This window comes from Mustelus asterias, chromosome 6 (assembly GCF_964213995.1).
Source record: "Mustelus asterias chromosome 6, sMusAst1.hap1.1, whole genome shotgun sequence".
NCBI lineage: Eukaryota > Metazoa > Chordata > Chondrichthyes > Carcharhiniformes > Triakidae > Mustelus > Mustelus asterias.
The window spans coordinates 92,588,862-92,601,919 of record NC_135806.1 but is presented as its reverse complement, the minus strand read 5'-3'; positions in this window follow the sequence as shown (position 1 = coordinate 92,601,919).

The following is a 13,058-nucleotide window of genomic DNA, read 5'->3' as shown; positions in this document are numbered from 1 at the left end:
GGTGTGGATGAATTAGAAGGTAATGTTTCACTCTGTATGTAAATGTTAGACTGAGTAAAGTTTGACTCCATTACTATTGTGCTGGCTTTCTTGAATATAGTGTACAGAATTCTGAGCTCCGCATCTTATTTGTCTTGTATGGAGTGCATTGGAATATTACCAAGTTTTCAAGGATTATACTATGAAGAGCGCTTACAGAACTAGGTTTGGGATCTCTAGAATATAGAAGGTTAATGAGTGAACATCTTATTAATTTATGAGATCTGGGTGCTATTGGCAAGGCCAGTATTTATTACCTATTTCCCAATTGTCCTTCAGAATGTAGTGGTGAATAGCCTTCTTGAATTGCTGAAATCCATGTGCCCCAAGCGCTCCCAGGTGCTGATAGGTAGGGACTCCCAGGATTTTGATTTGGTAACAGTGAAAGAATGGTAACATATTGCCAAGTTAGGATAGTATGTGATTTGGAGGGGAACTTACAGGTGGTGATATTTGTAATGTCCTAGCTATGTTAGGGGTTGTGGGTTTTAAACAAAACAAAAATATATGGTTTGCACACATGGATTCAAAGTAACACAAAACAGGTTTATTAAGAGAGATGTTCTCTGCACTGCACAAGAGTACAAACTGAAACTAAAAGCAGCAGCCTCTCAAACATCCCAATGGCTTCACCATCAAATCATGTGACCTGCTCTTAAAGCAATCATGCAACTACTTAAGTATGTAATAGTGTTTCCATGTGTCAGCTGTCCTTGTCTTTCTAGGTAGTAGATATGCAAGTTTTGCAGGCATTATCAAAGGAGCTTTGGCAAGTTGCTGCAGTACATCTTGGAATTGAAACACATTGCACCAGTTGTGGACGAGTGAATATTTAAGGTGCTGGATGGGGTGCCAATCAAAGGGGGCTGCTTTGTTCTGGATGGTGTCAAGCTTCAACAACACTTCTTGAATGTTGTTGGAGCTGCACCCACCCAGGAAAGTGAAAAATATTACATCAGACTCCTGGCTTGTGCTTTGTAGATTTGGGGGAAGTCCACTCCTGCTCCTTGTTTGTATGTTCATATGTTCATAACATCCTTTTAATATGTTTCTGCATTTTCCAGCGTTCATCTCAGTGAACCACTTCCCCGTTCTCCCCACAAAGGTTATAGAGGTCACTCTCCTCTTAATCTCTCTCTCTGTTTGTTAAACGTTTTAGGAAAATGTTTGTTCAGTCTGGGATTGTTCATTTTCAGTATATATTTATCCTGCATGTTTAAAGCCGCTTCACTTATCTTCTATGAAGTGTTATTGAACAACTATCCCAATCTATTTGCATTTGTTGTTTCCTCTTTTGTTTCATTCCTGGTCATAATGCTAGAAAATAAAGCAATGTTTCATAACATTTACCAGAACTGACTCTAAATTACTTAGAATTTTCTGATTCATTTTAAGGTGATTGAAGTTTCCTATTTAAATAACCTTCCTGCTCTCACATAGCCTTCCTATCTCTTCAAAGAGCATTTGCAAATGAGCCAGAGTCTGACTTATGACTCTAGCATAGCCAGCTGAGAAAAGTCACTCCTAATATCAGGTTAACCAGCTTTCAGATGCCTTTGGGGTGCAGGGTATTGATCCCTCAAAATCAGTTTTACGGTAATATATTGGGCACAAAATGTCCAATTTTTATGTCCACTTTCACTCGTGTCTCTTAACTCAGCTTCCTCACTGCATAACCTTCAGCATTTGAATGCTTCTCTTGTTTATTGATGACCAAATATGGACATCGTAGTCAAGGTGCATGGTACAATGTAAACATGATTGGTATTCTATTATTTTGACTATGTAGTTCAATATTGTATCTTATTTGTTGATTGCTATCCTGAATCAGTTTGATATATACTTGAGCGTCTTTCAAGTTTATCCTTAGTTACTTTCACACCAGTACATATGTCTTCTATTTTTTCTTTTCATATGCAATTTAACTGCACTAAATTTTAACTGCTATTGTTCAGCTCATATTAATGTTTTGTTTAATTCATGGGCTGTCTCCTTTGATTCTGCTATCCCTCCTGGTTTGGCATTATCTGCAAATTTTCATAGAGAAAATACTGACAATTACTAACAAGATGCAGAATTTGCCCAAATATTTCATAATATAGCAACACCCCTTTTATTATGGTAGTGGCACATGGCAAAATGTGGGTAAATGGATCAGAAAGAGCTCATTATGTAGACTGTAATGTCAAGTCCTGTATTTAAAACTATTTAAAACTACTAAAACTGATTAATCCAACAGAAGCATATTTATGTTTCTTCTGCATGTTCCAGGCTATTGAAAAAAATGAAACTTGAATGATGTAATTAGCTTGCATACCTGAGGTTCCTGCCCTCTCTTGGTTGGGAGTTCATACATACTATCAACCTTTGCATTTTTCTTGCAAAGCAAATGCACTATTTTGCATTCTCACAAAGAACAAAGAACAGTACAGCTCAGGAACAGGCCCATCAAGCCTACACTGGCATATGATGCCTTTCTTAAATAAAGATCTTTTGCCTCTAAACAGTCTATATCCCTCTATTTTCTGCCTGTTCATGTATCTCTCAAGATGCCTCTTAAATATTGCTATTGTGTCTGCTTTTACAACCTCCTCTGGCAGTGCATTCTAGACACTCGCCACCCTCTCTGTCAAAAAAACTTGCCTCTCACATCCCCTTTAAACTTTCCCCCTTTTAGCTTAAACCTATGTCCCTAGTAATTGATATTTCTACCCTGGGGAAAAGGACTCTATCCATTCTATCCATGTCTCTCATAATTTTGTAAACTTCTATCATGTCACCCCTCAGCCAAGTGAAAACAAACCAAGTTTGCCCAATCACTCCTCAGAGCTAAGACCCTCCAAACCAGGCAACATGATGATAAACCTTTTCTGTATCCTCGCCAAAGCCTCCACATCCTTCTGGTAGTGTGGTGACCTTGCTTGGTATTGAAAACATTCATTTATAATTGTCAGATTCACAAAACCATTTTTGGCATTGGAATGTTCCTGAAATCCAAAGTGATTTTTTTTAATGCTTCTGTTACAGATTTATTCCAGTAAAAATACTTTATATTATATCAGAGATGATTGTAAATTCTATGAAAACTGCATAGACTGTGGTATTACATAGTAATCAATATTGTGCAAATATTGACTGTAGTTGAGGGGTATACCAGCAAATTATTGACCCAAGGTTTACAAAAGTGACAGAGTGTGTGTTAGAATGGCTTAAGGGCATTATTGCATTTTTGAGGTCAGTTATGTAACCATGCACAGTGCAGTTGTGCCATACTGTCAATATTTGCTTTATTACCTTCTTGGATTCAATAATAAACTGCACTTTGTGATGTTAATGACCAATGACCTCTGCTCTATTGACTTTGAATGTCATCCATTGAAGTTATTTGCCCACTGAGATCATTATCAGATAATAATGAAAAATATCTTCATCCATGATGGATTTTTAACCTCTACAAATTGCTGAATGTTTCTCGGGCCAATGTCAGCCCTTTCTTTCAAGGAGTCGACATTGTCTGAGAAATTTGAAGGCCGAGATTATGCTAAAGTGTTTATTGATGACGGGACGTGTATACCAGCCTGAGTAAATTACTGGCACTATGGTATAATAATAATGCAGCCCCATCTGCCAACTGAAATGACCAAGGAAGCAGCAAATGATCAAGGAGGCAATTTTACAGCATTTTATAGCAAGTGTTATAGAACAAAGGACAAAGAACAATACAGCACAGGAACAGGCCCTTCGGCCCTCCAAGCCCACACCGCTCCCCGGTCCAGGATTGAATCCTGAATCCAGGATCCCCGCCCAATTTTCCAGCCTATCTACATACTAATATCCTATCCACCGAGCTGTCCCTCATAGCTACGATGCTTTGTTCATCACAACCTATTAGCTCTCCCCCACCCCCCATTCCAGACCATGTGATCTCCAGGGAGAGGCAAAAACCCAGAGTGAAAACCCCAGGGCCAATATGGGGAAAAAAATCTGGGAAATTCCTCTCCGACCCCCTGAGGCGATCGAAACGAGTCCAGGAGATCACACTGGCCCTGATCGGAAAATGCTTCCCAACCCTATTCATTTCCACTTCCACGAACACCATATGAATTCCCTGCCCCCGAGACAGGTTCCCAACTATCCGCAGTCTCGCTCTGTACTGGCACCAGCAAGTTGATCATAGAATGAAGCCTTGAAACGAGAAACAAAGAACAATTAGCCCGCGCCGCTCCCTGGTCCAAACTAAACCACTCTTTTGTATCCCTCCATTCCCACTCCGTTCATATAGCTGTCTAGATAAGTCTTAAACGTTCCCAGTGTGTCCGCCTCCACCACCTTGCCCGGCAACACATTCCAGGCCCCCACGACCCTCTGTGTAAAATATGTCCTTCTGATATCTGTGTTAAACCTCCCCCCCTTCACCTTGAACCTATGACCCCTCGTGAACGTCACCACCGACCCAGGGAAAAGCTTCCCACCGTTCACCCTATCTATGCCTTTCATAATTTTATACACCTCTATTAAGTCTCCCCTCATCCTCCGTCTTTCCAAGGAGAACAACCCCAGTTTCCCCAATCTCTCCTCATAACCAAGCCCCTCCATACCAGGCAACATCCTGGTAAACCTCCTCTGTACTCTCTCCAAAGCCTCCACGTCCTTCTGGTTGTGTGGCGACCAGAACTGGACGCAGTATTCCAAATGCGGCCGAACCAACGTTCTATACATCTGCAACATCAGACCCCAACTTTTATACTCTATGCCCCGTCCTATAAAGGCAAGCATGCCATATGCCTTCTTCACCACCTTCTCCACCTGTGACGTCACCTTCAAAGATCTGTGGACTTGCACACCCAGGTCCCTCTGCGTCTCTACACCCTTTATGGTTCTTCCATTTATCGTGTAGCTCCTCCCTACATTATTCCCACCAAAATGCATCACTTCGCATTTATCAGGATTGAACTCCATCTGCCATTTCCTTGCCCAAATTTCCAGCCTATCTATATCCTTCTGTAGCCTCTGACAATGTTCCTCACTATCTGCAAGTCCTGCCAGTTTTGTGTCGTCCGCAAACTTACTGATCACCCCAGTTACTCCTTCTTCCAGATCATTTATATAAATCACAAACAGCAGAGGTCCCAATACAGAGCCCTGCGGTACACCACTAGTCACAGGCCTCCAGCCGGAAAAAGACCCTTCCACTACCACCCTCTGTCTTCTATGACCAAGCCAGTTCTCCACCCATCTAGCCACCTCCCCCTTTATCCCATGAGATCCAACCTTTTTCACTAGCCTACCATGAGGGACTTTGTCAAACGCTTTACTAAAGTCCATATAGACAACATCCACGGCCCTTCCTTCGTCAACCATTTTGGTCACTTCTTCAAAAAACACCACCAGGTTAGTGAGGCATGACCTTCCTCTCACAAAACCATGCTGACTATTGTTAATGAGTTTATTCCTTTCTAAATGCGCATACATCCTATCTCTAAGAATCTTCTCCAACAACTTCCCCACCACGGACGTCAAGCTCACCGGCCTATAATTACCCGGGTTATCCTTCCTACCCTTCTTAAATATCGGGACCACATTGGCTATCCTCCAATCCTCTGGTACCTCACCTGCGTCCAGTGACGAGACAAAGATTTGCGTCAGAGGCCCAACGATTTCACCTCTCGTCTCCCTGAGCAGCCTTGGATAGATTCCATCAGGCCCTGGGGATTTGTCAGTCTTTATATTCTCTAACAAACCTAACACTTCCTCCTTTGTAATGGAGATTTTCTCCAACGGTTCAACACTCCCCTCAGAGACACTCCCAGTCAACACATCCCTCTCCTTTGTGAATACCGACGCAAAGTATTCATTTAGGATCTCCCCTACTTCTTTGGGCTCCAAGCATAAGTCCCCACTTTTGTCCCTGAGAGGTCCGATTTTTTCCCTAACAACCCTTTTGTTCCTAACGTATGAATAAAATGCCTTGGGATTCTCCTTAATCCTGTCTGCCAAGAACATTTCGTGAGCCCTTTTTGCTCTTCTAATTCCCCGTTTGAGTACTTTCCTACTTTCTTTGTACTCCTCCAGAGCTCCCTCCGTTTTTAGCTGCTTGGACCTAACATACGCCTCTCTTTTCTTTTTGACCAGTCCCTCAACATAAGAACATAAGAACATAAGAAATAGGAGCAGGAGTAGGCCATCTAGCCCCTCGAGCCTGCCCCGCCATTCAATAAGATCATGGCTGATCTGACGTGGATCAGTACCACTTACCCGCCTGATCCCCATAACCCTTAATTCCCTTACCGCTCAGGAATCCATCCATCCGCGCTTTAAACATATTCAGCGAGGTAGCCTCCACCACCTCAGTGGGCAGAGAATTCCAGAGATTCACCACCCTCTGGGATAACCAGGAGAATCTTCAATTTCCCTGGTTATCCACGGTTCTCTAATCCTACCCTTCCTATCCTTTTTTACAGGCACATGCTTGTCCTGTAGCCCTAACAACCGTTCCTTAAAAGACTGCCACATACCAGATGTGGATTTACCCTCAAACAGCCTCTCCCAATCAAGAGCTGCCAATTTCTGCCTGATCCCAATAAAGTTAGCCTTCCCCCAATCCAACACCTTACCCTTGGGACACCACTCATCCTTTTCCATCACTATCCTAAAGCTAACAGAATTGTGGTCACTATTTGCCACATGTTCCCCTACCAAAACTTTGAAGACCTGACCGGGCTCATTCCCCAGTACCAGGTCCAGTATAGCCCCCTCTCTAGTCGGGCTGTCTACATATTGTTCCAACGAACCCTCCTGTACACATTTTACAAATTCCTCCCCATCCAGAGTCCCTGCCCTCAGCGATTTCCAGTCTATACCAGGGAAATTGAAGTCTCCCACTACAACAACCCTATTTTTCCTGCACCTATCCAGTATCTCCTGACATATCCATTCTTCCACTTCCCTTGGGCTGTTGGGGGGCCTGTAGTACACCCCCAACATAGTGACTGCGCCTTTCCTGTTTCTAAGCTCCACCCTGAGTGACTCGTTACACGACCCCTCTGAGTTGTCCTCCCTCTGCACCGCTGTAATATGCTCTCCAACTAATACCGCTACTCCCCCACCTCTTTTGGCCCCTCCTCTGTCTCGCCTAAAACACTTGTACCCTGGAATATTCAGCTGCCAGTCCTGTCCCTCTTTCAACCAAGTCTCTGTCACCGCAACCACATCCAAATTCCTCGTGCGCATTAAGGCCCCAAGTTCGTCTGTCTTACCTGCTACGCTCCTTGCATTGAAGTATAAGCACTCCAGACCTCCAGGCTCAGTGAGGTCGTCTTCCCCCAGAGTGCTCTTCTTCTTTGCCAGCCTTGTCCCAGCCCCAAGCTCGTCCCCAGTCTCCACACTTATAGACCTAATAGTTTGATCCCCACCCCCCTGCCATACTAGTTTAAATCCCCCCGAACTGCACTAGCAAAGCTCCCAGCCAGGATATTTGTGCCCTTCCAACTTAGTTGTGACCCCTCCCTCTTGTACAGGTGCCATCCTCTCCTGAAAACCTCCCATTGATCTATGAAAATGAAGCCCTCCCTCCTGGATCAGTCCTTTAGCCAGGCATTCATTTGTACCAACTCCCTATTCTTAGCCTCACTGGCACGAGGCATTGGGAGCAGCCCAGAGATGGCCACCCTAGTGACCCTACTTTTTAACCTATTTCCCAACTCCCTGAATTGATCTCTTAGGATCCCCCTACTCTTCCTATCTACGTCATTTCCACCAATGTTTATAATGACATCCATTTCTTTATCTTCCCCTTTTAATATGCCTCCTATCCGCTCGGAGACATCCGTGACCCCAGCACCAGGTAGGCAGACTACCATCCTGGAGTCCTGTTCGCCCCCACAGAATCGCCTGTCTGTGCCTCTAACTGATGCATCCCCCACCACTATCGCTCTCCTAACCCCTCTCTTCCCTTTCTGGGCCACAGAGCCTGACTGTGTGCCAGTGACCTGGTCACTGTGTCTTACCTTATATAATATATTATAATATATGTCTGTGTATAATTCGCTAGTACTTACACTTGATTTTATTTCAGTTGACACAAGGGGAAAAAGCCCTGGGCAAGCAAGGAATTGGTGAAGTAAACAACAACAGAATTTCCTGTTTGAACTTTACATTTCGGAACTTATGAACATACAAAGATGAACATGCATATGAGCATACAAACTAGGAGCAGGAGTAGACCACTCGGCCCTTCAAATCTGTTCCACCATTAATAGGATCATGGCTAAGCTGACAACCTCTTGCCTAGCCCCCGGTAACCTTTCACCCACCTTTTAACCAAGATTTTATTTAGCTCTGCCTTGAAAATATTCAAAAACTCTGCTTTTGCTGCCTTTTGAGGAAGGGAGTTCCAAAGACTCACTACCCTCTGAAAAAAACCCATTCTGTCTTAAATGGGCGACCCCTTACTTTTAAACAATGACCCTAATTATAGATTCTCCCAGAAGAGAAAATGTCCTCTCCACATCTACACTGTCAAGTACTCTCAGGATCTTATAGAAACATAGAAACTAGGAGCAGGAATAGGCATGTTGGCCCTTTGTGCCTGCTCCACCTTTCAATATTATCATGGCTGATTTTCTATCTCAATGCCATATTCCTGCTTTCTCCCCAAACCTCTTGATGCCCTTAAAATCTATAAAAATTGCCTACCTTTCTTGAATACATTCAGTGATTTAGCCTCCCACAGCCTTCTGTGGCAGAAAATTCCACAGGTTCACTCTCCTTTCAGTGAAGAAATGTTTCCTCATCTCAGTCCTAAATGGTCTACCCCGTATCCTGAGACTGTGTCCCCTGGTTCTAGATTCCCCAACCAGGGAAAACTTTCTCCCTGCATTTAATATGTTCTGCCCTGTTAGAATTTTATACATTTCAAACAAGCTACCTCTTCTAAACTCCAGTGGGTAACTGGCCAAGCACACACTGGCTGAAGATTGATGGAGCAGAAACCCTCTCTATTCACAAGATCTTGTGGCTTGTCTTCTGCATTTCTGAATATATGATTCCAGTCTATTCTACCCTGGGTGAGAGCTTCTGCAGCAAATCCCAGAGCTCTCACTCCAGCTGTTAGCACCCATTGGGAAGATGATGTGCCTATCTGCTCTGGGAAAGAGGCATTGGTAACCTGTTTGATACAGCTGTGTATCGTGCATTGGGAGTTCCCCAGTAACTGTGCTGTTTCTAATGTACTTAATTGATCTGGATTGATAAAGCTGTGCAAGTTAACACAATCTAAAGATCATACTCAATTAAGGGTAATCAAATCTGACAAACATTAAAATGAAGGAAATAGGAGAAGTGTTATGTATTTGTATTAATTCTATTGTCCTTACTCAGCTCTGCTGTATTAATGGATTCACTGGAAGTGACGTTCTAAGTCCCTAGCCCAGGAAACAGGAATGTGCTCCAGACTTGATGGGCTGAGTGGATGTGAGTAACGATACTCTGCAGCAGTTATAGAGCTGGGGCTGTTAAATAAGAGGCTGAAGCTCAGTTTGTTGGCTTAAGTGAAAGAAAAATCAAGGTAGCTCCTAGAAACACGTTGCAAAACGTGCATACAGGAAACCTCCATTAGTAGTAAAATGACAGAAGTTTTTGGCATCGTGGCACCCTTTGATAAAAATGCAGAGTGATGGAGCTCCTATACTGAGCATTTTGACTATTTTGCGTAGGCAAACAAAATAGGTGGAGATATTAAGGTGCCCATTTTCCTGAGCATGACGGGGGGGAAAAAGTTTGTAACATTGCAGTTTTAGCATCATGCATCTGTGCAGACGCAGTGTGAAGAGGTTATTTTAAGATAGTTAGAGTGGCTGATCATCATTTTCAACAGCTGCAGGATAACAATAGCAGATTACTATGTAAAGTTAACACTCATGGGATTGCGAGTAGTATCTTGAGATGGATAGAAAGCTGGCTATCAGACAGGAAGCAAAGAGTTGGAAATAATGGGCCTTTTTCCAATTGGCAGGCAGTGGCTAGTGATAAAAGCAAAATACTGCAGATGCTGGAATCTGAAACAAAAGCAGAAAATGCTGGAAAATCTCAGCAGGTCTGACAGCACCTGTGGGGAGACAATAGAGCCAATGTTTCAAGTCTAGATGATCCTTTGTCAGAGCTGGCTCCAATGAATATAATCCTAACCGACTTGATTTCTCCTCATATGACAGTCCTGTCATCCCAGGAATCAGCCTGGTAAACCTTTGCTACACTCCCTCTATAGCAAGAATATCCTTCCTCAGATAAGGAGACCAAAACTGCATATAATACTGAAGGTGTGGCCTCACCAATGCCCTGTAGAATTGCAGTAAAACATTCCTATTTCTTTATCCAAATCCTCTCGCTCTCAGGTTTTGTCAGGCTGATTCCTGGGATGGCAGGAATGTCATATGAGGGGAGACTTGATAGAGGTCTACAGAATTATGAGGCATAGACAGGGTGGATAGTCAGAGGCCTTTTGCCGGGGTTGAAGTGTCAATAACAAGGGGGCACAGGTTCAAGGTGAGGGGGGAAAGTTTAAGGGAGATGTGGAAGTAGGTTTTTTACACAGAGAGTGGTGGGTGCCTGTAATGCTCTGCTAAAAGAGATAGTGGAAGCAGGCTCATTAACAATATTTAAGAGGCATCTGAATGGATACATGAATATGGAGGGAATAGAGCGATACAGTCCAAGTAAGAGCAGAAGTTTTTTTTTAGTTTAGTTAGGGCATCATGATCGGCATGGTCTTGGAGGGCTGACGTGCCTGTTTCTGTGTTGTACTTTTCTTTGTTCTTTGTTCTGAAGGCCAACATACCATTTGCCTTCTTTACTGCCTGTTGTACCTGCGTGCTTACTTTCAGCATCTGATGCACAAGGACACCAAGGTCTCAGTATCAACCTCTCTCAATTTCCATCCATTCAAATAATAATCTGCCTTCCAATTTTTGCTACTGACGTGGATAACCTGACATTCATCCACATACTGCATGTGCCATGTATTTGCCCACTCACTCACCCTGTCCAAATCATGCCCAAGCATCCTCCTCGCAGCTCATCCTCCCACCCAGCTTTGTACCATCTGCAAATTTGGAGATAATACATTTAGTTCCCTTATCCCAATCATTAATATATAATGTTGGGCTCCTACCACAGAACCCTGCAGTGCCCCACGAGTCATAGTGAGGCAGACTCAAAGGCCGAATGGTCTACTCCTACTTCTATTTTCTATGTATGTTTCTATGTATATATGAACTTATTAAATTTCTGACAGGCAAAGACTGAGGTGATAAGTTCCTTTTTGATCTGTGCATAACGAGTGTCTGTGTGAGTGAGGACATTTAAAACAAAGGCTATATTGGTCTGCCATTCTGGATGCAGACTGCACAAAGTCTGTGTTGAGAGGTGTCTGCTGACATAAATGCAGGTGCTTAAATGTCAAAGTATTGCAGCACCCGAGGGGCTGTGAGTGCCTGTATGAGTCTGTTGAAGACAGCTGTGTGATGCTCTTGCCAGCACCATTTGATGTCCTGATGGAAAAGTTGATGAAGGTGTCCAGTGACCTCACAGTAAGACAGGATAAACTTAGAAAGATAATTTGTTATATGAAGAAAGCGCTGTAAGGCTTGCTCATCCATAGGAATGGCCATCTGTTATATACAGTAAGAGGTTTAACAACACCAGGTTAAAGTCCAACAGGTTTATTTGGTAGCAAAAGTTATATAGCCATTGTATGTCTGGATCAAGCTTTACACCTACAGCTGTAAGTAACTGGCCCACTTAAGGAACATGTTTGAAACTGAATCTGCATTTAGCATTTAGCACTTTGTTCAAGTGCACTGAGTTAATGCATATCCTGGCCATGCCATCTTTCTTTACTGTGGCCACCATTGCTGAAACCCCTTCTGTGGACTCATCCGAAGGAGTTGGTGTTGTCATCAGATACAGCTCATTGACTACTTTCTGCTTCATGGCTACTGGTACTATTCTCAGAGCACAGACTATTGGTGATACCAAATCATCTAGTCTCAAGGGTATACAACTGGTAGCTTACCAATGGTGTCACTGTTGAAAAGGTCTTTGTGTGCTGTCATTTCTGGGGCTTTCTTTTTGTTCATTGATGGGACATGGGCATCACTGGCTGGCCAGCATTTATTGCCCACCCCTAGTTGCCCTTGAGAAGATGATGATGAGCTGCCTTCTCGAATTGTTGCAGTCCATGTGCTGTGGGTTGACCCAAATGCCGTTAGGGAGGGAATTCCAGGATTTTGACCCAGCAACTGCGAAGGAATGGTAATATATTTCCAAGTTAGGATGGCGAGTGGCTTGGAGGGGAACTTGCAGGTGGTGGTGTTCTCATTTATCTTCCGGCCTTGTCCTTCTAAATGGAAGTGGTCATTGGTTTAGAAGGTGCTGTCTAAGGATCTTTGGTGAATTGCTGAAATGCATCTTGTAGATAGTACACACTGCTGCTACTGAGCGTCAATGGTGAAGGGAGTGGATGTTTGTAGATGTGATGTCAATCAAAAGGGCTCCTTTGTCCTGGATGGTGTCAAGTTTCTTGAGTGTTGTTGGAGCTGCACCCATCCAGGCAAGTGGGGAGTATTCCATCACGCTCCTGACTTGTGCCTTGTGCATTGTGGATAGGCTTTGGGGAGTCAGGAGGTGAGTTACTCACCACAGTATTCCTAGCCTCTGACCTGCTCTTGTAATAACTGTATTAATGTGGTAAGTCCAATTGCATTTCTGGTCAATGGTAACCCCAAGGATGTTGACAGTGGGGGATTCAGTGATGGTTACACCATTGAATGTCAAGGGTCAGTGGTTAGAGTGTCTCTTATTGGTGATGGTCATTGCCTGGCATTTGTATGGTATGAATGTTACTTGTCATTTGTCAGCCCAAGCCTAGATATTATCCAGATCTTGTTGCATTTAAACACGAACTGCTTCAGTATCTGAGGAGTCTCGAATGGTGCTGAACATTGTGCAATCATAGTGAACAT